Source organism: Bos grunniens, chromosome 7 (genome assembly GCF_055505025.1).
Source record: "Bos grunniens cultivar Pamir isolate PY7600 chromosome 7, Bosgru_T2T1.0, whole genome shotgun sequence".
NCBI classification, from domain to species: domain Eukaryota; kingdom Metazoa; phylum Chordata; class Mammalia; order Artiodactyla; family Bovidae; genus Bos; species Bos grunniens.
In genome coordinates, this window is record NC_141171.1 from 66730944 (window position 1) to 66754855 (window position 23912).

Below are 23912 nucleotides of genomic sequence, written 5' to 3' on the forward strand. Positions count from 1 at the left end.
ACTTTGCTATTCTAAGATAAAATTCTCTGCCTTCAGAAATACTACAGCTTCCCTCCCATCTGTTCCAGTCTCTTCCAGTTCTTATGAAAACACCTGCTTTGTTTAATTCCCTCCCTGGTTTCCCTCTCTTCTGGGAGTCAGTATTCTCTTGCACACTTTCACTCTAGGTTACAGGGTCTTTTTAAAAAATGTAATTAAAAATAACTTTGAATCTGACTTCCCCAAGTTCAAGTACAAACCCATAGTGACAACAAGAATAGACCTGGCCTTGAATACCTTCAGGAACTCAACCCCAAGCTTATTATAAAGGATGTGACTGGGATCAGTGGCTGTACTCCCTAGAGAATTATAATGAATGCTCTTTCAGATAGAGGTTTGCTCCCAATAAATATGGAAGCTTTGGGGCCAAAGCCTCTGAGAGCAGCTTGCAGGTGATCTGACCAACTTTGTAATGGATTTGACCTAAAACACTGTGTTTATTTGCTGTTTCCTGAAATAGGCCCTGCTCAGCTTTGAGGAGCTGCTTCAGGCAATGTAAGCCAGCTGGAGAAGGCAGGGAAGACCTGTTTTTAAGAAGAGATTTCGGGGGTGCCTTGGTACTTCACCCTCATGACTGAGCACATCCCCTGAAACTTGGATGCTCTAAAAGCCAGGCTTGACTGGGACACTTTAACATAATTTAATGTTTTTTTTTTTTAATAGAAAGATGAAAAGTTGTCCAGAAGGGAATATTGAGCTCAAGGTATTTAAAGAAATTATTCTTTGAGGATGCAGATCACTATCTCAGCCTCCACAATTCATTTAATGAAATGAGATTAGCATTTCAATATAATACTTATTTTTTCTCCCACTTCACTTCGACTCTGTTTTTTAAGAACAAAAAGGGGTGAGGGAGAGGCAGAAAAGAGAAAACTGAAATGGTAACCTCATGCTATTGAATGAAGGGAAATATTCCCTAGTTCTTGCAAAGACCTGTGCATGCTACTTAAACAATTAGCTTTCTCTTTCTGCGCTTAGCAAGGGAATCAAAGACTCTCAAGCTATACACTAACCAGAAGGACATATTCTTTTTCATTATGTTTTATGGCTTCCCTTGTAGAGATCCAACCAGTCCATCCTAAAGGAAATCAGTCGTGAATATTCATTGGAAGGACTGATGCTGAAGCTGAAACTCCAATACTTTGGCCACCTGATGCAAAAAACTGACTCACTGGAAAAGACCCTGGGCCTGGGAAAGATTGAAGGCAGGAGGAGAAGGGGACGAAAGAGGATGAGATGGTTGGCTGGCATCACTGACTCAATGGACATGAGTTTGAGTAAACTATGGGAGTTGGCAGTGGACAGGGAAGACTGGGGTGCTGCAGTCCATGGGATCTCAAAGAGTTGGACACAACTGAGCGACTGAACTGAACTGAATTGAATTTGTAGCTTAGTCGGTGAAGAATCTGCCTGCAATGCAGGAGACTCAAGTTCGATCCCTGGGTCAGGAAGATCCTCTGGATAAGGAAATGGCAGCCCACTCTGGTATTTTTGCCTAGAAAATCCCATGGACAGAGGAGCCTGGCAGGCTATAGTCCATGGGGTCATAAGAGTTGGACACGACTTAGCGACTAAACTACCATCGAATACAGTTCCGTGTGCAATACAGTAGGACCCTGTTGTTTATCCATTCAACAGATATAAGTTTGCATCTGCTAGTCCTAAACTCCCAATCTTTCCCTGCCACATACCCCTCACCTTTAGCAAACATAAGTCTGTCCTCTATGTCTGTGAGTCTACCTAACAACAGTTTTAAAGCAAACCAGTTTATAGAAAACCTCACCACTCTTTCTGCCCACTTGCCAGGGTCATAGTGACATTGTACACTGTGCTGATTAAAACTAGGAGCCTGGAGGAGCAGAGCAGGCAGGACATTGGGCAGGAAATTCACGCTCCATTGCTCTGCAAGGTGAGACAAAAACAACAGCAGGCCATTCCAAAAATACGTATCTTCTTGTCTTTATTCCTATGTAGGACTCCACACACTACCTTAGGACAAATATTCTCATAGCATAACTATACCCTTTAGCAGACATGGCCATCTTTCAATCTTGCCAGCCCATTTCCAGTCAATAAGTGACCGGATCTCTGTTGCAAGAGCAGGACACTTCTAGGTTTGATAGCCAGGTTGTCTGCAGGTTCCTGCACTTTGTCTCTGAATTTGCCCCCAGAATTCTTTCCTATTTTGAAATCAAAGCAATTACAGACTTTGCATAACGTTCCATTTTTAGAGCCTAAGAAATGAAATATTTGTTCTTTAGGTGTCTAGTTTCCTATCCACCATTCCCCCTATCCCCAGTGAGTGTGGGTTTGTTTAAAAAACAATCATAATTCCATTATCATTTAAATACAAATATATTTATTGCTCTTAAGTACCATCATCATGAGGATAGTAGGAATTCCCTTTGCAGCAGCAGGAAGTTGCAGCAGCTTGGCTCAGGGCAGTCAGTCTCTCTTTCGAGAAGAGGTATCACATCTGGGCATGGGGATGCAGGTGTCAAACGAGAATTCAGAGGCTGGAGTTCTGATGAGCTGAAACATTGACTGAGGATCCTGTACATGGGTGACTCCACTGATCTTTTGGTGAGAGTCAGATTTACAGTTCCTTCAGGCAGTCCCCAGAAGATTGCTCTTTGATCAGTCTAAGTATGTTTTACAATTGCTCCTCCAGTGCCAAGGAGGGACAGTGTGGTCCTTGAGCAGCAGGGGAAAAGCCTGAGCTTGGCTTCTGCCATCTGCTGTCTCAATCCATGTCACAAGACTCTGTAGGAGAAAAGGAGTTAAGGTTACCAAAAAATATTAGAGGGATTTGAGTGGAAAAATGCATTCCCGCATTCTTTTTTTTTTTTTTTGCTGACATACTGTCCTGGTAATGTATTAGATCCCCATCCCCATCGCAAAGAGGGTTCAGCTAGTTACCCACGCCTGCTGGCATAGGGTAGGCACATGCTGAGCCAGTCAGTGTAGCACATGTGCAGCCCCAGACATCTAAGGGCATCACAGACCTGTTATTGCTCAATCTTGGGTGGCTGAATGCCACTTGTCCCTCTAAGAAGTTGGGGGACGCTGACAGTTGAGGGGTTGCATAACTAGTTAGCATGCCAGAGTCTCATTTGTTATCAGAATTAACCTGACAAATCACTCCATGGCCATGCAACACCACCCACGGAATCGAGGAGGCTATCAATCTGCCAATCCTGTTTGTGTATTAGATGGACAATCAGAGCCATTTCCCTGGACACAGGAAGCAGGGAGAGTGTGCCAGTCTAGCTTATGACAGTTCACATAGCACTTTCACACTCATGTACGCATGTGTGAATGGAGTATATGTTTAAGCCATAAGAACTACTGTGGACCACCTTACATTTAGCAAAACAAGTAAGTTGTTCACTGTCTTTAAAGCAAACACCCCCAGAGTTACAGAAGTTATCTTATACTTGGATGAAGACATATGCTCAGAAACTTGCAAGAGAATTCCCTCTTCAGTCAACAAAATAAATAAATAAATACATGTATGGCTTTCATGGCACCATTTCTCATTCACTCCTCATCTTTGGAAAACTCTTCTGAACAAAAGACCCCAACTGTATCCAATTTTAATGGAATATTTCAACCAATCAACCACCAAGTATAATAGCAGCCAGTCAATTAATTAAGGGACAAACCAAGCACAGATTCATCAAAGCCACTATTTTGCTTCCTAATTAGTACTCATAAACACTGTGCTGGGTGTTTTTCTCTCCAAATTTATCAAGGTCTGATTTAATTGTCACAAAATCCTGAATAGAAAATTAAAATGGTTGGGTGTTCGTGCATTTTGGCTAAAAGCAGGAATGATGAGGCTTGCTTTCTTACTTAGAAGAGGGCCATCAAAGTTTCTGGTCACTTTTAGATAAATTTTTGGGCAATTTCTATGGTCTAGCTTTCCAAGTCATAAACTGGAGGGATGTATTGTGGGGAGGCCATTCATTTTTCTTTCTAATGAGTACATGCATCGCTGATTTCCCAATTACAGCTGTAGCATGTTGGGCAAAAAAGGGAGTATCACTCGCTCACATTTCTCAAAGACCACATCTTTTGTGAGAGTCTCTGGTGAAATGAATTTGTTCCTAATCAAATATATCTTTTCTAATGTTTAATGGTGAGTATATAAATTCATCATTTGATGTGATGAATGAAGAATTATGAGCTTTCCTCATAGCTCAGTTGGTAAAGAAGCCACCTGCGATGCAGGAGACCCCAGTTCAATTCCTGTGTTGGGAAGATCCCCTGGAGTATGGATAGGCTACCCACTCCAGTATTCTTGGACTTCCCTTGTGGCTCAGCTGGTAAAGAGTCTGCCTGCAATGCAGGAGACCTGGGTTTGATTCCTGGGCTGGGAAGATCCTCTGGAGAAGGGAAAGGCTACCCACGGCAGTATTCTGGCCTGGAGAATTCCATGGATCATATAGTTCAGGGGGTCGCAAAGAGTCAGACACGACTGAGTGACTTTCACTTTCATGAATTATGGATGAATGCTTTTGATATTTTTTTGTTTTTGTTTTGTTTTGTCTCTTGGTGGTTTAGTTGCTAAGTCACATCTGACTCTTGCAATCCTATGAACTATAGCCCACCAGGCTCCTCTCTCTCTGGGATTTTCCAGGCAAGAATACTGGGGTAGGGCGGGGTCGGGGGTAGTTGCCATTTCCTCCTCCAGGGGATCTTTCCAACCCAGGTCTCCTGTACTGCGGGTGAATTTTTTACCAGCTAAGTCACCAGGGAAGCCCTGTTTTGTCTCTTAGGAAAGGAAAATGGAAAACTTAGAAAGACATAGTGTCTATCTCCATGGTCTTAGATTTGCCTCTCCATGATCAGCTGCTGCCTCCTGGTCCCAAGATCTCCCTTGGCAGGTAGAGTGCAGGAGCTTCACACGTTCTCTGTTTCCATTCCTATCACTTCCCTGCACCCCAATTCTGTCTCCATTTTGCAGCCAAGGTGCAAAATCTTTACAAACTAAACATGATCATGTCTCAGCTGAACAGCTTTCCATGGCTCCCATGATAATGAAGCCAAATCCAACCTCTCTACCCTGACACTGAATTAAATCTCAGAGAGAGTTTTGGGTGAAGTAGACTAATGCCCACAGTGGGCCTCAATCTGTGTGTCCCAACCTGGAAAGGGAAGTGAGAAGTTTTGTAATAACTGCTCAAAGAGAACATGATCAGCTCATGAAATTTCTTCTGGTTGATCTGTGGGAGTAAGTGGGAGTCAGCATCATTGATTTTCTGGCTCCAACCAGTCTGGGGTCTACTTGCATATGGGGAGCATACCATTAACTTCTCCCACCTGGTGGTTTCAGTATCTGCAACATAACTCACAAATATTTTATGTATATATGAGGGGGATACAGGACCCTGCCCCATGGCTGCACTTTTGTTTCTTTTCACTGCTCCTCCCTTGTCTCTGCATCCCTTCTTTCCTAATTAGCAACTGTTTGAAGCAGGGAAAGTCATGCAGGCTAAATGAAGCCTATTTCCTGTAATCAAAGAATTGGGAGACACAAGAAGGCTTCTGTGCCCATAGAGTCCTTATTGGTATCAGTATTTAGAATAAAAACATAAATTCTTTTGGCCTAAAATGCCCTAAATGATACATTCCTTATGACTTCCCTGACCTTACACTGCTACCCTAACTTCTTTCTCAGTTCAGTCTCTCAGCTCAGTCATGTCTAATTCTGCGACCCCATGGACTGCAGCATGCCAGGCTTCCCTGTCCATCACCTACTCCTGAACTTGCTCAAACTCATGTCCATCGAGTTGGTGATGCCATCCAACCATCTCATCCTCTTTTATTCCCTTCTCCTCCCGCCTTCAATCTTTTCCAGCATCAGGGTCTTTTCCAGTGAGTCAGTTCTTTTCATCAGGTGGCCAAAGTATTGGAGTTTCAGCTTCAGCATCAGTCCTTCCAATGAATATTCAGGACTTAGTTCCTTTAGAGTTGACTGGTTGGATCTCCTTGCAGTCCAAGGGACACTCGAGTCTTCTCCAATGCCATAGTTCAAAAGCATCAATTCTTTGGTGCTCAGCTTTCTTTATGGTCCAAGTCTTACATCCATACATGACTACTGAAAAAACCATAAATTTGACTAAATGGACCTTTGTTGTGAAAGTAATGTCTCTGCTTTTTAATATGCTATCCAGGTTTGTCATAGCTTTTCTTCCCAGGAACAAGTGTCTTTTAATTTCATGGCTGCAGTCACCATCTGCAGTGATTTTTGGAGCCCAAGAAAATAAAGTCTGTCACTGTTTCCATATCTATTTGCCATGAAGTGATGGGACCATATGCCATGATCTTTGTTTTTTGAATGTTGAGTTTTAAGCTAGCTTTTTCACTCTCCTCTTTCACTTTCATCAAGCGGCCCTTTAGTTCCTCTCCAGTTTCTGCCATAAGGGTGGTGTCATCCTTCCCTCTACTCTTCACCAAAAAATGCATGTACACACACATGCACACACCCTGCTTCCAGCTTCCAGCCAAAAGCAGCTGGGAGAGAGGAAAGTGACTGGGTGATAAAAGGCCTTCTAAAATGCCCTTTCCTATAGTTCTACTGCCCTTCCCCAGAAATTTCTTCCTAAAACTTGAGTGCACAGAATTATATTAATCATAATTTTTTACTTAGGAAACACTCTTTACATTGATACCAGTTTGAAAATTAAAATGTTGTCATTAACTTAACACCTACCTGTGAGATTCTCCATTATTCTGATCTCCTGCTTCCTTCTCCCCAAAGGAAATTCCATCAGAATCTTGAGCTGATCTTTCGTCTTTCTCTCTTTCTTTACTTCCTCTTTTTCTTCCCTCATTGCTTCTATTGCATCTCTATATTAAAATATTAACATATATGTTATCTAATTACAATTAATTTTATTGATTAACATGGTAGCTGAATATAATCTTTTGTAGCTTTTCTCTTTTTTTTTTTGCATTTCTTTTTCTCTTTTCTTACTTTTTTTCACTTAATATTATATTGCTCAGAGTCACCTGTCTGGTTGTAAGTAGCCATACTGCACTCTTTTCGACGGGCATATAATATGCTGCTGAGTGAATATACCACAATGAATTTACCCATTATCCTTTCAATTGGCATTTGATGACTGCTTCCAAGTTTTGTTGTTATGTGGTTAGAGCCAATCTGAACATTCTTGGTTTCCTGTTGCACAAAATGTTCTGCTATATGTCCTAGAATGGGGAGTGTGCTGAGTAGTCACTATGTAAATGTTAACTTTATAGTATAATGGCTATCCAGAGTTACACCATTGATTTATACTCCTTAGCAATATGTAAGGCCATCCTATGGCCATATACTCTCCAGTGACAGACATCAACATGTTCAACAGTGCTGTCTTTGATATGTGCTATTGTAGTGGTGTAAAACTATATCTTCTATATATTCCCCAATCATCAGTAAGTATAAATGAAGGTGAATTCTTCCTGTTATTCACTATATTAAGGCCTATTAAAATGTCAGGTCTCAACTTAAATGTATTTCCTCATATTGGCCCCCTTTAAAAAAAAATAATCTCACAAATTCAAATCAGTCCTCTAAAGTTTCCCTCCTCTAGATATCTGTGGGCAATTTGTTTTTGGCAATGAAGACATCTCAGTACTATCTTCTTTACTAGGAAAATTCCCCTTTATATAACCCTAAAGGTATGGTGAGTAAGTTAAATGAAATGATGCCACCAAATGGTTTCAGAAATGAGAAAACTCTTAGAAACTATTTAATCAAATCATCTTGTATTAATTAGAAAGTGAAAGAAACCCTATTCAAACTGACTTTAGGACAAAAGGAACAGCCGTCAATCAATGTAGCATTTTCAGGTCTGGATGGATCAAGGCGTTCAAACAAAGTTGACTCTGTCTCTATGATCATCAGTTCAGCTTTGCTTTTGCCTATCTTTGTTCTCTTGTATTGCCGACATTTTTCTCTGTACTGCCAGGCAAAGTAACCTGGCACCGACAACTTCCCGTCATCAATTTTGTCACTCCAGAGACAGACGAATTCTTTCTCAACATTTGTATGAAAAACACCAGAAAATAATAATAGAAAGTAGCATCGTTAGCATGTGTTGGGTATTTGCTTTATGCTCTTAGCTTTACGCTCATTCTTGCATTAAATTATACAATTCTGAGGAAGCCACTATTAATATCTCTACTTAAAAACTGAGATTTAGAGAAGTTATGTAAGCTGTCCAAATTCACACAGCTAGCAAGTGGCAGAGCTAGATTTAGAAACCAGGCAGTTTCCCTGGCTCCACCTGGGTCAGTTTCTTGAATTCCTTACTGGTTGGGGCTTGGGGCACAATGATTGACCCATCCTTTTCCTCCTGTGTATTTTCTAGGCCAAAGGTGCATACTTGTCTCTCCATATCTGTAGGGGATTGGTCCCAGGACCCCCAAGGATATCAACTTTTGGGGATGCTCAAGTTCCTTGTATGAAATGGCAAGGAATCTGCATATAACCTAAAGCACATCCTCCTTTGTATTTTAAATCATCTTGATTTTACTTATAATACCTAATACTATGTAAATAATTGTAAGTGCATGTAAATGATCTGTAAATAACTACCTGTGTGGGAATTCAAGCTCTGCTTTTTGAAACCTGACATTTTTTTTCCCCTAAATATTTTGGATCTGTCTTTGGATTGGTTGAATCTCCAGGTGCCAAATCCATGCATACCGAGGACCTGCTGTGTGTGTATAGATGACCACTGGGGCCCATGGAAAAGGGATGCAGTATTCCTCCCATTCAGTCCCCACCAAAGGGGAGAATGTTATCAAAACAAAAGAGGGTCAGAGGACATTCTGGGAGAGACAAAATAGCAATAGCTGTCACAGCCCGCCACATTTGTCCTGTATGTATTCTGGAAAGGGGAGTGTCTTTTCCAAGATTAAAAGTCACAGGGATGTCACAGTAAAGACACCAAGTGGGGTACCCTGACTTCTGTGCATGCTTTCTCCTCTGGGCTCCCCAGACTTGCAAAAGAATGGAGAACTGCATTCCCAAGGCCATAGGTGTGAGAAAACCCTTCCATCCCACAGGCTCTGTGCAAAGAGCCTGCGAATCTATTGCTGTGTATGCTGGTCTGAATTAACCATGAAGAGTCTACAACACACAGTTTGAAGAGGCTGTTTCCTGGCCCCTACCCTGAAATATCTGTAAAATTATTAATGATTCCCCACCACTTCCATGGCAACAGCAAGAGCACTGACCATCAAGGGATCCTGCAGAAATGGATGGGCTCTAGACTCCACTGTTTGCCTGAGCGGTGTCTGATGTGTTGCTGTGCCTGTCACTTGCTATTTTAGATGAATCCATAACTTCCAGCATCAAACTAGATTGAATTTCCATAAAAAAGAGTAATCCTTTCCTCGGCTTGTCAGAAGCCCTGCCTGAAGTTAGCAGCAAATGTAATCTGCTCTGTACACGAGACTTTCCCTTTGATACATGTGGTAGTTGATAAAGACAGTGATTCACTCCAAGTCTTTGCATCTCTCTTCCCACATCATGCTCCTCCTCCCACCTCCACCTTCATTTCACTAGCTGCCAAGCCAACCCTGGCTGATTTGGATTAAAATTATATGTATATGGATGGGTTCTAGTACCTCTTTCTATGTTGGATCTTGGAATCCTGAGACAGCAGTTTTCCCCATAATTGAGTTCTACAGTTGAGTTTAGCAAACTTCCTACCAGCAAACAGTCTTTCTCTGACTTTCCCTTGGGCTCAGAGGAGCCTATTCTGGAAGGAGCACAGATGGTCTGCAGTGAAGTGAAAAAGAAGAGCTCTGGCCAGAAAGCCAGAAGATACGATTTCTGACCCTGGTATTGCTTCCATTGTCTCACTGCTCTTCCTCTCTGAGCCTTTGGTCTCCGTACAATGGAGACCTCAACCCCCTTGAGCATGAAGGATATAGCAGCAAGCAACAGGGCTCTGCAAACTGAAAGGGTGGGTTTGTAAATTGTGTGTGTCAGCCTGGCCTGAGGAAATTTATGGCATGTCACACTGTTCTTGGTTTGAGCCAAGAAAAATTTTCCAAAGGACAAAACTTGCAAATATTTTGATTTGCAGTCTGGGTTTCACGCTGGCCTTTCTGAATAGTCTGCTTTATTTTGTTACATTCCTCCAGACCCAACCTCCAAGGGGAAACCTATATAACATCAACTGCCTTAAGAACTAAGATTAGGTATATTATTTCAGAATAAGACCTTATTTCGCTGTAAATGTGAGCATTTAGGATTAACTCCCTATCCTCATTTAAATCCAATTCCTTGTGAAAACAGCCAGGAGAAAGATTTATGGCTGAGGGTATCTCGTGGGAAGATTTACTCTGAAAGTTCAGGGTTGGGGCAGATGCTGACAAAGTCACAATGCTGATTTGGAATAAGAACTTGGCTTGCAAAGGAGTTTTCAACATGAATAAATCCATATTCCATGAGGGCCAATGACATTGTTCTAAACTGCAGCTTTATTTTATATGTCAGTATTCACATGAGAGTCCTCTCACAGACATGGTTTCCAGACTGCAGTGAACAATGGATTTACTATTCCTTCACCCAGTGTTAGAAACTTTTTAGGTATGTACCCACCATGCACCAGGGTCTGTGTCAGGTTCTGGACCTGTACCATTGAATAAGACAAACAAGGTCCCTGCTCATTTGGAGCTGTGGTAGGATGAATAATGGGCCCCCAGACATGTATCCAAATCCCTGAAATTCATGAACATTACTTTATACAGCAAAGGGGACTTTGCAGGTTTGATTAAGTTAAGGATCTTGTGCTAAACAGATTTTCCTGCATTACCTAGTGGACTCAATATAATTATGTTGTAGCCACACATTCTGGGGAAAAAACTCACTCAGAAGGACAATGCAGATAATAGATTGCGGTTTATTACACCAGCGGGCCCAAGGCAGAGTCTCCTTTTAGCCAAGGACCCCGACCAGTTTTTGTGAAAACCTTATATATGCGCTCAAACCCACCTCCCCAAATTCTCTGAAACTAGTCTGAATAAAGGAAAAGAAAGATAAAATCAAAGTTAACCCGTGATTCATATGCCTTAAACCCGTGCCTTAAGCCTAGGTAGTTAACAGTGGACAATTATCAATAGGCCTGTGGTCATACCCCAACAAACATAATAGAATTTATGATTCTATTCGGTTACACAGATGATTAAGGTATTCTTTACCATGAATACCATGGAGAATCTAGGTATGAGCCCCGGGGCTCTTCTATGGGGTTGGGGGGGAAGGGGGGGCCTGGTTTTCCAGTTGGTATGTCGTTTCCATAGATACTGGGCATATAGCTCGAAGTCCACAGTTCGGCCCAAGATGGAGTCCTGCTTTTAAGATGGAGCCTGTTCTGTCTGTTTCCTCCTTCAATCACAATGGTCCTTAAAAGAGATAAGAATAATTAGTAGGAGATACGACAATGAAAATCAAAGAATGGGATGATGCAAGGAAGGGCCCATGAATCAAGGAATGTAGGTGATTTCCAGAAGTTGAAAAAAACAAGGAAATGGAGCCTTCGCTGAAGTTTCCAGAAGGAGTGCAGCCTTGGTTTTAGACTTCTGACTTCTAGACCTGTAAAAAAAAAAAAAAAAATCTGTGTTATTTTAAACAACTAAATTGTGGTAATCTATTATAGCAGTAATAGGAAACTGATATGGGAGCTTACATTTCAAATGGGGGTGATAGATAACAAGCAAATCAGTATTTCTCAACAGGTACATCTGTGGAGGGATGTATGAAATTCAAAATGGAGTCTAATATACGCTTTCTGCTTCTGTAACTCAGCTTGCCACTTGCATGATCATATAGATCACATAGTTTCAGGGAAGTGGAAACTTAAAACAATGCTAGAAACTGAAGCTTATCTCACTCACCCTTGCCCCTGCTCTTGCAATTACCCAGCCCCTGAGATCTTGCTTAACCATGCTTGTCCCTGTAAAGGTCAGGCATTCCCCCACCCTCTCCTAACTGTTGTTTGAGTGCACACACAGCCCCTGGTTTAAACCCTCCTATTAAGTCAGTATTGCCCACTATAGTCTGATGTCATGCAAAAACGTGTATAAAAAACGTGTAACCCCACTGCTTGGGGCTCAGAGCTTGGAGTGCTAACTCCACCGGCCTGCTGGCATAATAAATCAGAGTTCTCCCACTTTCCAAGGGTCACTTGGTTTCTCGATGACCAGTTTCTGCAACATATCCACTAAATACCAGGCATATCTCTCATCATCCTGTTAGTCAAAACTGTCCCACACATTTCTATATACCTTCACAGGTGGCTGTGTGCCCTTGCTGTGAACCACTGATTTGGATTGCATAAAGTGTCAAGAAGATGCTGAAATGGAGTGACCTGGTATAGAGACTGGACTTCTGCTCTCCTGTGGACTGAAAGTACCCTGGGAGAGTCCCTCCGAGAAGGTGAGACCTGAGCTAAGACGGCATGATGGGAAGCAGGCTAGTGAAAGTCTGGGGAGGTTGCTACAGGCTCAGGAAAATATCATCCTACATAAAGGATGATTCCTGAGGCAGGAATATATGTTCTATGTTGGAAGAACAAATACAAGGAAGGGAATTGCAATAGATTGAATGTTTATGTCCCACCCAAATTTATATCCGTTCAGTTCGCTCAGTCAAGTCTGACTCTTTGCAACCCCATGGACTGCAGCATGCCAGGCTTCCCTGTCCATTGCCAACTCCCAGAGTTGACTCAAACGCATGTCCATTGAGTCGGTGATGCTATCCAATCATCTCATCCTCTGTCATCCCCTTCTCCTCCTGCCTTCAATCTTTCCCAGCATCAGGGTCTTTTCAAATGAGTCAGTTTTTTGCATCAGGTGGCCAAAGTATTGGCGTTTCAGCTTCAGCATCAGTCCTTTCAATGAATATTCAGGGTTGATTTCCTTTAGGATGGACTGGTTGGATCTCCTTGCAGTCCAAGGGACTCTCAAGAGTCTTCTCCAACACCACAGATCAGAAGCATCAATTCTTCGATGCTCAGCTTTCTTTATAGTCCAACTGTCACATCCATATGTGACTACTGGAAAAAACATATCGTTGACTAGATGGACCTTTGTTTACAAAGTAATTCATATGTTGAATCCTAATTCCCAAAGTGTTTGTATTAGGGGATGGAGACTTTGGAGGTGATGAGGTCATGAGAGTTACACTCTCAAGAATAGAATTTAGTACCCTTATAAAAGAGACCCCAGGAAGCATTTTGACTTTTTTCCATGTGAGAGCACAGTGGATAAATGACTATTAATTAGGAAGCAGGTCCTCTCCAGACACCAAATCTCACAGCTCCATGATCTTGGATTTCTCAGATTCCAGAATAATGAGATAAATGTTTATATAAGCCACATAGTTTATGGTATTTTTATTGTAGCAGCTGGACCAAACTAAGATAAGTAGATTGCCTAGAACAAGGAGAGGGAGGTTAGAGGTGAGACCAGGAAGGAGCCAGGGCTTTCTATGGAGGTGAGTAAGCCGTGATTAGGAAAATGATTTTTATTTCAAGTGATAAACTAACACAAAGGGACCCCCATTCTCAGTGCAAGACACATTAGCTTGATCTGTTCTTTGGATAGTTTGTTTTTGATGCACAAATTATGATGGGTTGCTAGCAGAGGTAAGCCAACGGAAATATGGGAGTGGATGAAATAAAAGGAAAAAGTGAAAAGAATGGAAAAAAAGGAAAGAAAAAAATCAAGTTGTTTCCTATTTGATTCTTTAAAAAATAGTATTTATGCTATTGCTGAAGATATTTTCTTATCCTGTAGAGTGATCTGTGGTTTACAAAATGTTTGCCTATCTTAAGTCAGTGGAGTTTTCCCAAATCTTGTGAAGTACATAGGGTTGCCTACATTTTCCATAGAGGGAACACCTGTCCATGAGGATAGGTCCACAGTCCCATATCCATTAATTGGTAGAAATGGGCCTCATAGCTACTGTGTAGCTAGTGCTGCCTCTGTAAAAGTATGAAGAGTTGGAAATCCTCTTAAATGAAGATCTTGGTCTTTTAATTTATTTTACTTGTTTCTAACAATACCTTACATTTCTGTAGCACTTTGGATTTTCCAAAACGCTTTTGCATCTCACTTAGATTTGATCATTACAACAATCTAGAAAGGAGATAATGTCCCTTTTATGAATGGGGAATCCAAGGCTCAGTGCTTGCATGAGGTGCCATGGAGCAAAGCTTTTGACTCTGAATAAACCGTCTTTTCTCTTCCTCTCCTGGACAAGAAAACAGTCATTTCAAAGTAGGTTTCTTCCCTTTCTTAGTCCTTTCTCTTCTCTTGTGTCTGTGTGGACATAGGTCTTGGACTCAAGTATGCACCAATGTGGCTTGGTTCTGGTTCTGAAGGTGTGAAACAACAGTTCCATCCTGTAACCTTCCTAGTGTCCATTTCTGTGTCTCTGCTGCTGCTGCTGCTAAGTCGCTTCAGTCATGGCCGACTCTGTGCGACCCCATAGACGGCAGCCCACCAGGTTCCCCCGTCCCTGGGATTCTCCAGGCAAGAACACTGGAGTGGGTTGCCAGTTCCTTCTCCAATGCTTGCATGCATGCTAAGTCGCTTCAGTCGCATCCAACTCTGTGCGACCCCATGGACAGCAGCCCACCAGGCTCCTCTGTCCACGGAATTCTCTAGGCAAGAATACTGGAGTGGGTTGCCAGTTCGTTCTCCATCTGTGTCTCCAAAGTGGGCAAACCAATGCCTCTCTTGCTGATCTGGGCTCTCAACACGTAGTGCCTGAATTAGCAGTATCAGCATCACTTCTAACTTTTCAGAAATGCCAGTTCTCTGCAGCCCTTCTCCCCTCCCACTGACTGAATCAGACTCTAGGTTAGGGTCCAGCACTTCCTGTTTTAACAAGCCCTGGGATATTCTGATGCAAGCTGTGTTTTGCCAGCCAGTGCATAAGAGAGGTCAATTAAATGAAGTATTATAAATAACATATTATATATAAGAGCTGGACAAATAGTAGACACTCAGTAAATGGTAATTGTGGTTACTATTATTCCAAGAACAGAGAGGCAGTTAGCTGCACTCCAGTGTTCCTTTTGATGTATTACACTGTTTCTCAAAGCTTTTTATTCTATAGTTTCCTTTCCACTCATACTTGTTTTATAGAAAACTTATATACAATTTATTTTTTATCATTATAATCCACCATGTTAACATTTTTAAATTTATTTTTTTATTGAAAGATAATTACTTTACAGAATTCTGTTGTTTTCTGTCAAACCTCAACATGAATCAGCCATAGATATAGATTTCACAACTTGATGCTGGCACATGTGTTTTTAACAGGTAATTTGCTGGGCAATGACTCAAACCTTAGTTACATCTAAGGAAGCAAATCTTTTATTACATCAATCATACCCTCATTGTCAGAACTCAGTAGATTAATATGGCCCATTTGATGGGACAATAACATGCTTCTTTAGCTTTATTAATTTTATATAACTTTTGATTGTGCATTATATTGTTTAGTTAGTAGGAAATTATAGGAAAACCATACTACTAGGAGCACTCACAGCAAACTTTCTTACCATCCTGGATCAAATTTGAAGATGTCCCAAATAATTTGATATGAATCTACAAGTTCCCCAAGAGAGACACTATCCATTCATTCTGCTGCCTCCCAAGAATAAAATAGCCAAGATCATCCTAATAAGAACAGAATATAATCATTGTTCTCTTGACTTCTTTCACAAATTTAGATTCTGTAGAAGTTTCTCTTCCCTCATTTGCTAGAAAGCCTAGATTACTGGAAAAGATATTCATGAACATCTGCCCAACACTTTGCAGCTCACTAAACAATAATCTGGAATCAAGATTGCTGGGAGAAATATCAGTAACCTTAGATATGCAGATGATACCACCCTTATGGCAGAAGGTGAAGAACTAAAGAGCCTCTTGATGAAGGTGAAAGAGGTGAGTGATAAAGCTGGGTTTAAACTCAACAATTCAAAAAACTAAGGTCATGGCATCTGGTCCCATCACTTCATGGCAAATAAATGGGGGAAAAACGGAAACAGTGACAGGCTTTATTTTCTTGGGCTCCAAAATCACTGCGATGGTGTCTGCAGCCATGAAATTAAAAGACACTTGCTCCTTGGAAGAAAAACTGTTATGAACCTAAATAGTATATTAAAAAGCAAGACATCACTTTGCTGACAAAGGTCCATCTAGTCAAAGCTATGGTTTTTCCAGTAGTCATGTATGGGTGTGAGAGTTGGACTATAAAGAAACCTGAGCGCCAAGGAATTGATCCTTTCAAACTGTGGTGTTGAAGACTCTAAGGAATCCCTTGGACAGCAAGGAGATCAAATCAGTCAATCCTAAAGAAATAAGTTCTGAGTATTCATTGGAAGGATTGATGCTGAAGCTCTAATACTTTGGCCACCTGATGTGAAGAACTGACTCAGTTGAAAAGATCCTGATGCCGGGAAAGATTGAAGGCAGGAGGAGAAGGGGACAATGGAGGATGAGATGGTTTGACGGCATCATTGACTCAATAGACATGAGTTTGAGCAAACTCTGGGAGAAAGTGAAGGATAGGGAAGCCTGACAAGCTACAGTCCATGGGGTTGCAGAGTGTCAGACATGACTGAAAGACTGAATAAGAAGCAATAATCTGGGAGATAACAAGCTGGTAAGAAATTGTCCCCATTTTCTCAGATTAATGCACTGAGTCTTTGGGAAACAGAACCAGTTTGCTCAAGCTGTTGTATCCCAACTCTGACAAAATCACTAGGGTCTCAGAGAGGTCCTCTGGCTTCCAGTTTGGGGATTGCTGCCATATTCTGTGCTGCTGGAGATCCCCAGGGCTTTCTTGGTTGCACTGGGGATCTCTTAGCCTCAGTATGAAAGAAGGTACTCCTGTTTGACTTGGCTTACTCACAACTCTGAATCATGGTTCCCATGCAGATAACCTAGGACAGGCAAATATTATACAGAGTGGCAGCAGAAACCAGACACAACAAAGTCATAGAGAACCTGGGGTCTGGAGCAAAGAAAGGAAACAATGGTTCAGTTTAGTTCAGTTCAGTTGCTCAGTCGTGTCCGACTCTTTGCCACCCCATGAATTGCAGCATGCCAGGCCTCCCTGTCCATCACAAACTCCCAGAGTTCACTGAGACTCACTTCCATCGAGTCAGTGATGCCATCCAGCCATCTCATCCTCTGTCGTCCCCTTCTCCTCCTGCCCCCAATACCTCCCAGCATCAGTTTTTTCCAATGAGTCAACTCTTCACATGAGGTGGCCAAAGTATTGGAGTTTCAGCTTTAGCATCATTCCTTCCAAAGAAATCCCAGGGCTGATCTCCTTCAGAATGGACTGGTTGGATCTCCTTGCAGTCCAGGGGACTCTCAAGAGTCTTCTCCAACACCACAGTTCAAAAGCATCAATTCTTCGGCACTCAGCTTTCTTCACAGTCCAACTCTCACATCCATACAATGGTAGTCGTACACTATGTTTGGAGCTCTTACTGTATATTAGGCACAGTGTTAAGCATACATGTGCATTATGTCATAGATCTTTATAATTATCCTATGAGCTGGGTATTATAACTACCTCCATTTAATAAATGAGATGTTTCAGACTTAGAGGGGTTAGGCATTTGCCCAGAGTTTTTAGACAGATAGCAAGCCAGCAAGCCAGAATGCAAGGTCTATCTGTCTGACTCCCAAGCCTGTGTTCTTAATCTTTTGATTACAGTTGTTGACAAGGCACCAGGAAATTGAGATCATTTCCTGTGCTCCCTTCTTATCAGTTTCTCTTGGCATCCCATCCCCCTCTTTGAGTTCTCAGTGGTTAATGGGGCTGAGAATACTAGGTCTTCTTTGTCTCTCTGATGTGCTCATCCACATGGTGAAGGCATCAGAAGCAGCCCTGGACCTCAGCATGTACCACAACCCCACAACGGGGTTTCAGGCTCTGCTTCCCTCTGGTTTATCATTACAGCACTTGCTCTTCACCACTTGCTCTGGGCAGTTGGTCATGCAGTTAATAAACACATCTACTTACTTTATATTCTCAAGCACAAAGGGAAAATATTAGATATAAGCATAGTCAGATTTATTATGGTCTAATTTAATAAAAATGTCAACAAATAAATGCACATTTAGCTAGGAAATAAATATCAAGAATGAAGAAAGCTGACAGTGGAGTAGGTTGTAAGAAATTAACGTTAAATGGTTTGGGTTGACAGTGACTATAAAACAAAATTGCACCTTAGAGACATTTTGAAGAAATTTAACAAATGCATGCTTTGATGTGAGAGAAGGCAAGTGAATTGAGGTGGCTTTGATATAGGACAGGGACCCCACCTCCCCAAGGTGGGGGCATTCACTTGCATTCTGTCCTGTACATTTGCAAAATGCCATCTTATGCAAATCAGGAACAATTGTCTGAGAATCATTTTCCCTAATGTAATGGGCTTCACAACACCAAATGGAACTCTTCTATAAATTCTCACCAAAGATATATAACAAAATTTCCTCTTGACAAGATCAGCTTGTTACCTGGCATAGCAAAAGGAAAGTGGCTTAACTTTGGCAAAACTTGATATGTATCTCAGAACTGCAGCTTACTGACTGTGTGAGATGTTCCACATTACCAGACCTCTCTGAGCCTTGACTGTAAAAAACAGAGAACATTTCCTGTATGAGGTTATCATGAGTATCCTAAGTACCTACTACAATGCCTTCTGCAATATAGAAGCTCAATAAACTTTACTCCCTTAAGATACTCATTTATTCAACAAATATTTATTGAGCACCTCCTATGTGCCAGCAGTGTATTTGGGATCAATGAATGATTGATCTTTTCCCTCTGGAAGCTTACTTTACAGCATATAAAGACAGACAGTAAATAAACTATGCAACATGTTAAGGTGTATATCAAGGAAATAAAGGGAAATAGGGTATGTGGGTTAAAATTTTAAAGAAGAAAATCAAGGTAGCCTGCACCGATAAGCTATCTGAGTAGAATTGCCAGGTTTAACAAATAAAAATACTAGAGGCCCAGTTAAATTGGAGTTTTAGATGAACAATAAATAATTTTTAGTATATGTCCCCAGATTGAATGTCTCAAGTATTGCATGTTGCATTTTACTATTTGTCTAAAAATTCAGATTTCACTGGGTGTCCTATAGTTTATCTGGTGAACCCAGATTTGAGCCCAGACCAGAGGAAGTTGTGTGTGTGTATTTCCATTTATCATCGTCTTTTAGCACAAAAGACTATGTTATTTTTTCTAGTGGAAAGGTTGCAGGATGAACCTACCTACTAACAGAAGAACTTCCTGGTCCCCAGCATGTGCCTGATGGACTGAGAAGCCTCATTCATTGGAGTGAGTTTACAGCTGACCTGTTCTAACACTGCTGGTTCACTACCCAAGCCCTCAGCCACAGACGGACAAGCTCAGGATGAGTTACCCAGTGGTCCATTCAGAAACCTCTGCTGGTTTAAGCTTATGGGACTCAATTCTCTCGGTCTGAGCCTCTTCAAGGACTTTTTTAAGATACACTTTTTAAAGTTTGGAATGATTTCAGATTTCCAGAAAAATTGCAAAGACAGTACAGAGAGTTCCCATATCCACCTCTCCCGGTTTCCTCTAAAGATAGCATCTTACATTACTGCGGGACATTTGTCAAAATGAAGAAGCCAACGTTTCTCTGAGATTTTATTCTGATTTTACCCGATTTATCTGTTAATATTATTTTCTCATTCCAGGATGGAAGCCAGGGCACCACATTACATTTAGTTGTCAGGGCTCCCCAGTCTCTTCTGGGCTCTGACAGCTTCTGGTCCTTTCTTATTTCACTTCACCTTGACAGTTTAGAGGAATACTCGTCAGTTTTAGACTTTGTAAAATGGCCCTCAATGTAGGTTTGTCTGATCTTTTCCTTATGACTATGATGGAGTTACGGCTTTCAGAGGGAGAATGCCGTACAGACAAACTGCCCTTCTCATCAGGTCACATCAGGGGCTTCATGACATTAACATAGCTTCTACCTAATAATCTTAACTTCGACCATCTGGTTAAGGAAGTGTAAGCCAGGTTTCTCCACAGTACAGTTACTATTTTCCCCTTCCCATATTCTTTTCTTTGAATGCAAGTTATACTAAGTCCCGTCCATACTCAAAGAAGTGGGGAGGTTAAGCTTTCCTAGAACAAGTTTGATCCCTTCTCAGCTTAAAAAAAAAAATTCATTCATTCATTCAGTGAGTCATTTTTTTATATTAGTATGAATCAGTATGAATTTGGGTATATTAATTTTACATTTTGGGTTATAATCCAATACTATTCTGTTTGTTTTTGCCTGCAATTACTCCAGTTTTGGCCACTCATTCAGGTTGAATCCTGCTTCCCTTTGGCATGAGCCCAACCTTTTGTTTTTTGAGCACATCTTTATGCATTGTGAGATGGTCCAGGCTCTTCTTGTTTAACTGCCCAGTCTTAGAATGAGCCATTTCACTAAGGAGTCCTACTTCCTTTTACTAGGGAATGGTAGTTAAGAAAAGTCAGTTCTCAATAATGGGTACCTGAAGACATATAACTGGGTCAAAAAGATTCTCCCAGGAGGGTTCAAGAACCACCTACACCAATTGCATATTATCCAGGGAAAGCCAGCAGAAGTCACCAAGTACCTGGTTAGGGGTGTGACATTATTGATAGATGGGGGTAAGGACAACTTTGCCTTTTCCTGGTTGGAGCCCTCTTTACAAGTAGGCAGAATATTGTCTATGTAGCATGATTTGAGGGAGAAGGCAATGGCACCCCACCCCAGTACTCTTGCCTGGAAAATCCCATGGACCGAGGAGCCTGGTGGGCTGCAGTCCATGGGGTCACTAAGAGTCGGACATGACTGAGCGACTTCACTTTCAATTTTCACTTTCATGCATTGGAGAAGGAAATGGCAACCCACTCCAGTGTTCTTGCCTGGAGAATCCCAGGGACGGGGGAGCCTGGTGGGCTGCCGTCCATGGGGTCGCACAGAGTCAGACATGACTGAAGCAACTTAGCAGCAGCAGCAGCATGATTTGAGAGGCCTCCCTTCTTTCCTACCCAACTCCAAAACATCTCCCTTTTTGTCCACAGAAGGCCTGACATTTCTCCATTGGAGTTCCAGCCATTTGGTCTTTAAAAATACTTTCCAGTTCAAATAAAATCATACTTTGTTCCATTAAAAGTTGCCTTTTATTCCCATTTAAAATTTAGATAAATCACTTGCTTCCATTGATCTCATATTTGGTCATCTGTCGAGTAAAAGATTAGACCAAGTAAAAGATTGGAGGATTCATGTATTCATTCCCCAAATTTACAATGTCCCCGATGTGGCAACTGAGCAATCCAGGGGTTGGGAGATGAGGCAGGAGCCTGTCACAGCCAGGCAGGTCCAGTGTGGGCAGCGCCCAGCACTGCACTTGGCAAATGATCTTCTTTGCCTGCCAAAGTCTCAGGCCGTAATCCCAGGGGATCTTATGGAGTAATTAGGAGAAGACTGCTTCAGGGAGACTGATTTTTATTTTTCAAGAGCCTTGTCATTTGTGTGCAGAGCAGGGTTTACTGACCTGTCACATGCTGATGTTCCAGCAATGAGGCTGGGTTGTGCTGAGTCATCTCTTCCTACACTCACAAGGGATGTCCTTAAATTAATAGCAAGGACTTTTGAGAGAGTTGCTCATAGCTGAAATGCTCTGTTACTACAGATACCACTACTGGTATTAATGATCATGGCACATACACTATAGCTCTAACTATGTTCCAAGCACTAAGATAGATAATAGCTATTTATGTCTATAGATATACACACACACTCACTGACTTTTCACACAAGCACCCTATGAAGTTGGTACTGAAACTTTTAGGTGCCATTTTGGAGTCTCCAAGCAGCTCCAGTCCTTTATATCTCAGTGCAGAAAGAATTCAATAAGAGGCAAAGTAATAGATAAGGAGTGATTTATTAGAACAGGATGTTTGTGAGGCTTACAAGTGTACAGGCGAGAGGGTGTCATGCCCCAAGAACTTAGTGGGCTACAGTTTTATATTCAAAGGAAAAGTGTGGAGGGGAATAAGACCACTTCCTCATTCTTGAGTAGACAGCATGCGTCCATCATCAGCTCCTCTTCCAAGTTGCATGGGGGAGTTTTCTTTTCTCTACATGGTCAAACCAGGACAGTCATGGCACTATGGAAAAATTAGTTTAGGTCTAAGTACAATGAGGGTCTTTCATTTGGAAATGTCACTTTTCCATAAATAATTGTTTTTATGTGTGAAGAAGCATGTCCTGGGGTCCTTAACTTACTGAACTCAATGGGCAAGATGTGGGTCTCATGCCACCATTATTTTATTGTTTTGGGGCATGTCTCAGGCTTCTGCTGCATGGTTTTGTTGCTGAGTAAGTCTGCTTTCTTGAGTAATTATTAACTTACTGTGGTTTCCCAAAGCTCCCTAAAGTTTCCTCTATATTTACAATCTCTTAATGCGATTTCTGAGCTATTTGATTATCCTCAGTTCAGTTCAGTCCAGTCACTCAGTCATGTCCAACTCTTTGTGACCTCATGGACTGCAGCACACCAGGCTCCCCGTCTGTCACCAACTCCCAGAACTTGCTCAAACTCCTGTCCATTGAGTTGGTGATGTCATCCAACTATCTCATCCTCTGTCATCCCCTTCTCCTCTTGCCTTCACTTGTTCCCAGCATAAGAGTTTTTTCCAATGAGTCAGTTCTTCACATCAGGTGGCCAAAGTATTGGAGTTTCAGCTTCAGCATCAGTCTTTCCAATGAATATTCAGGACTGATTTCCTTTAGGAATGACTGGTTGGATCTCCTTGCAGTCCAAGGGACTCTCAAGAGTCTTCTCCAACACCACAATTCAAAAGCATCAATTCTTTGGTACTCAGGTTTCTTTATAGTCCAACTCTCATATCCATACATGACTACTGGAAAAACCATAGCTTTGACTAGATGGACCTTTGTCAGCAAAGTAATGTCTCTGCTTTTTAAAATGCTATCTAGGTTGGTCATAGCTTTTATTCCAAGGAGCAAGTGTCTTTTAATTTCTTGGCTGCAGTCACCATCTGCAGTGATTTTGAAGCACCGCCCCTCCCCACCAAAATAAAGTCTGTCACTGTTTCCATTGTTTCTCCATCTATTTGCCATGAAGTGATGGGACTGGATGCCATGATCTTCGCTTTTGAAGGTTGAGCTTTAAACCAACTTTTTCACTCTCCTCCTTCACTTTCATCAAGAGGCTCTTTAGTTCTTCTTCGCTTTCTGCAATAAGGGTGGTGTCAATTTCATATCTGAGGTTATTGATACTTCTTCTGGCAATCTTGATTCCTGCCTGTGCTTCCTCCAGCCCAGCGTTTCTCATGATGTACTCTGAACATAAGTTAAATAAGCAGGGTGACGACAATACAGCCTTGATGTACTCCTTTTCTGATTTGGAATCAGTCTGTAGTTCCATGTCCAGTTCTAACTGTTGCTTCTTGACCTGCAAACAGATTTCTCAGGAGACAGGTAACGTGATCTGGCCACTGCTGAGTTTTCCAAATTTGGTGGCATATTGAGTGCAGTACTTTTGCAGCATGACTTTTTAGGATTTGAAATAGCTTACCTGGAATTCCATTAATTATTGATTAACCTACTCTATTCCTATCAGTAGTATTCCCATTTTATAGACTGAAAAAGTTGAGACACAGAAAGGTAACTTATCCAAGGGTCACACAGTTATTAAAATGACAAAGACAATATTTAAACCAAGACTATCTGGCTCTAGATTTCTGAGCTTTAACCATACTCTGTTCTGCT

The 23912-nt window shown here is 41.5% G+C and overlaps 1 long non-coding RNA gene across 2 annotated transcripts in view; it reads left to right on the plus strand.

Annotated features, from left to right (window-relative positions):
• Positions 1-19767, plus strand: part of LOC147369747 (uncharacterized) — a 438283-nt gene extending 418516 nt beyond the window's left edge. The window contains exons 5-7 of one of the 2 annotated variants that reach the window (XR_015167856.1): positions 12357-12499; positions 15898-16023; positions 19353-19767. This is a non-coding gene — a long non-coding RNA (uncharacterized LOC147369747). The remainder of the gene's footprint in view (positions 1-12356; positions 12500-15897; positions 16024-19352) is intronic. The other variant, XR_015167857.1, reaches the window with a different exon arrangement.
• Positions 19768-23912: the final 4145 nt, after the last annotated feature.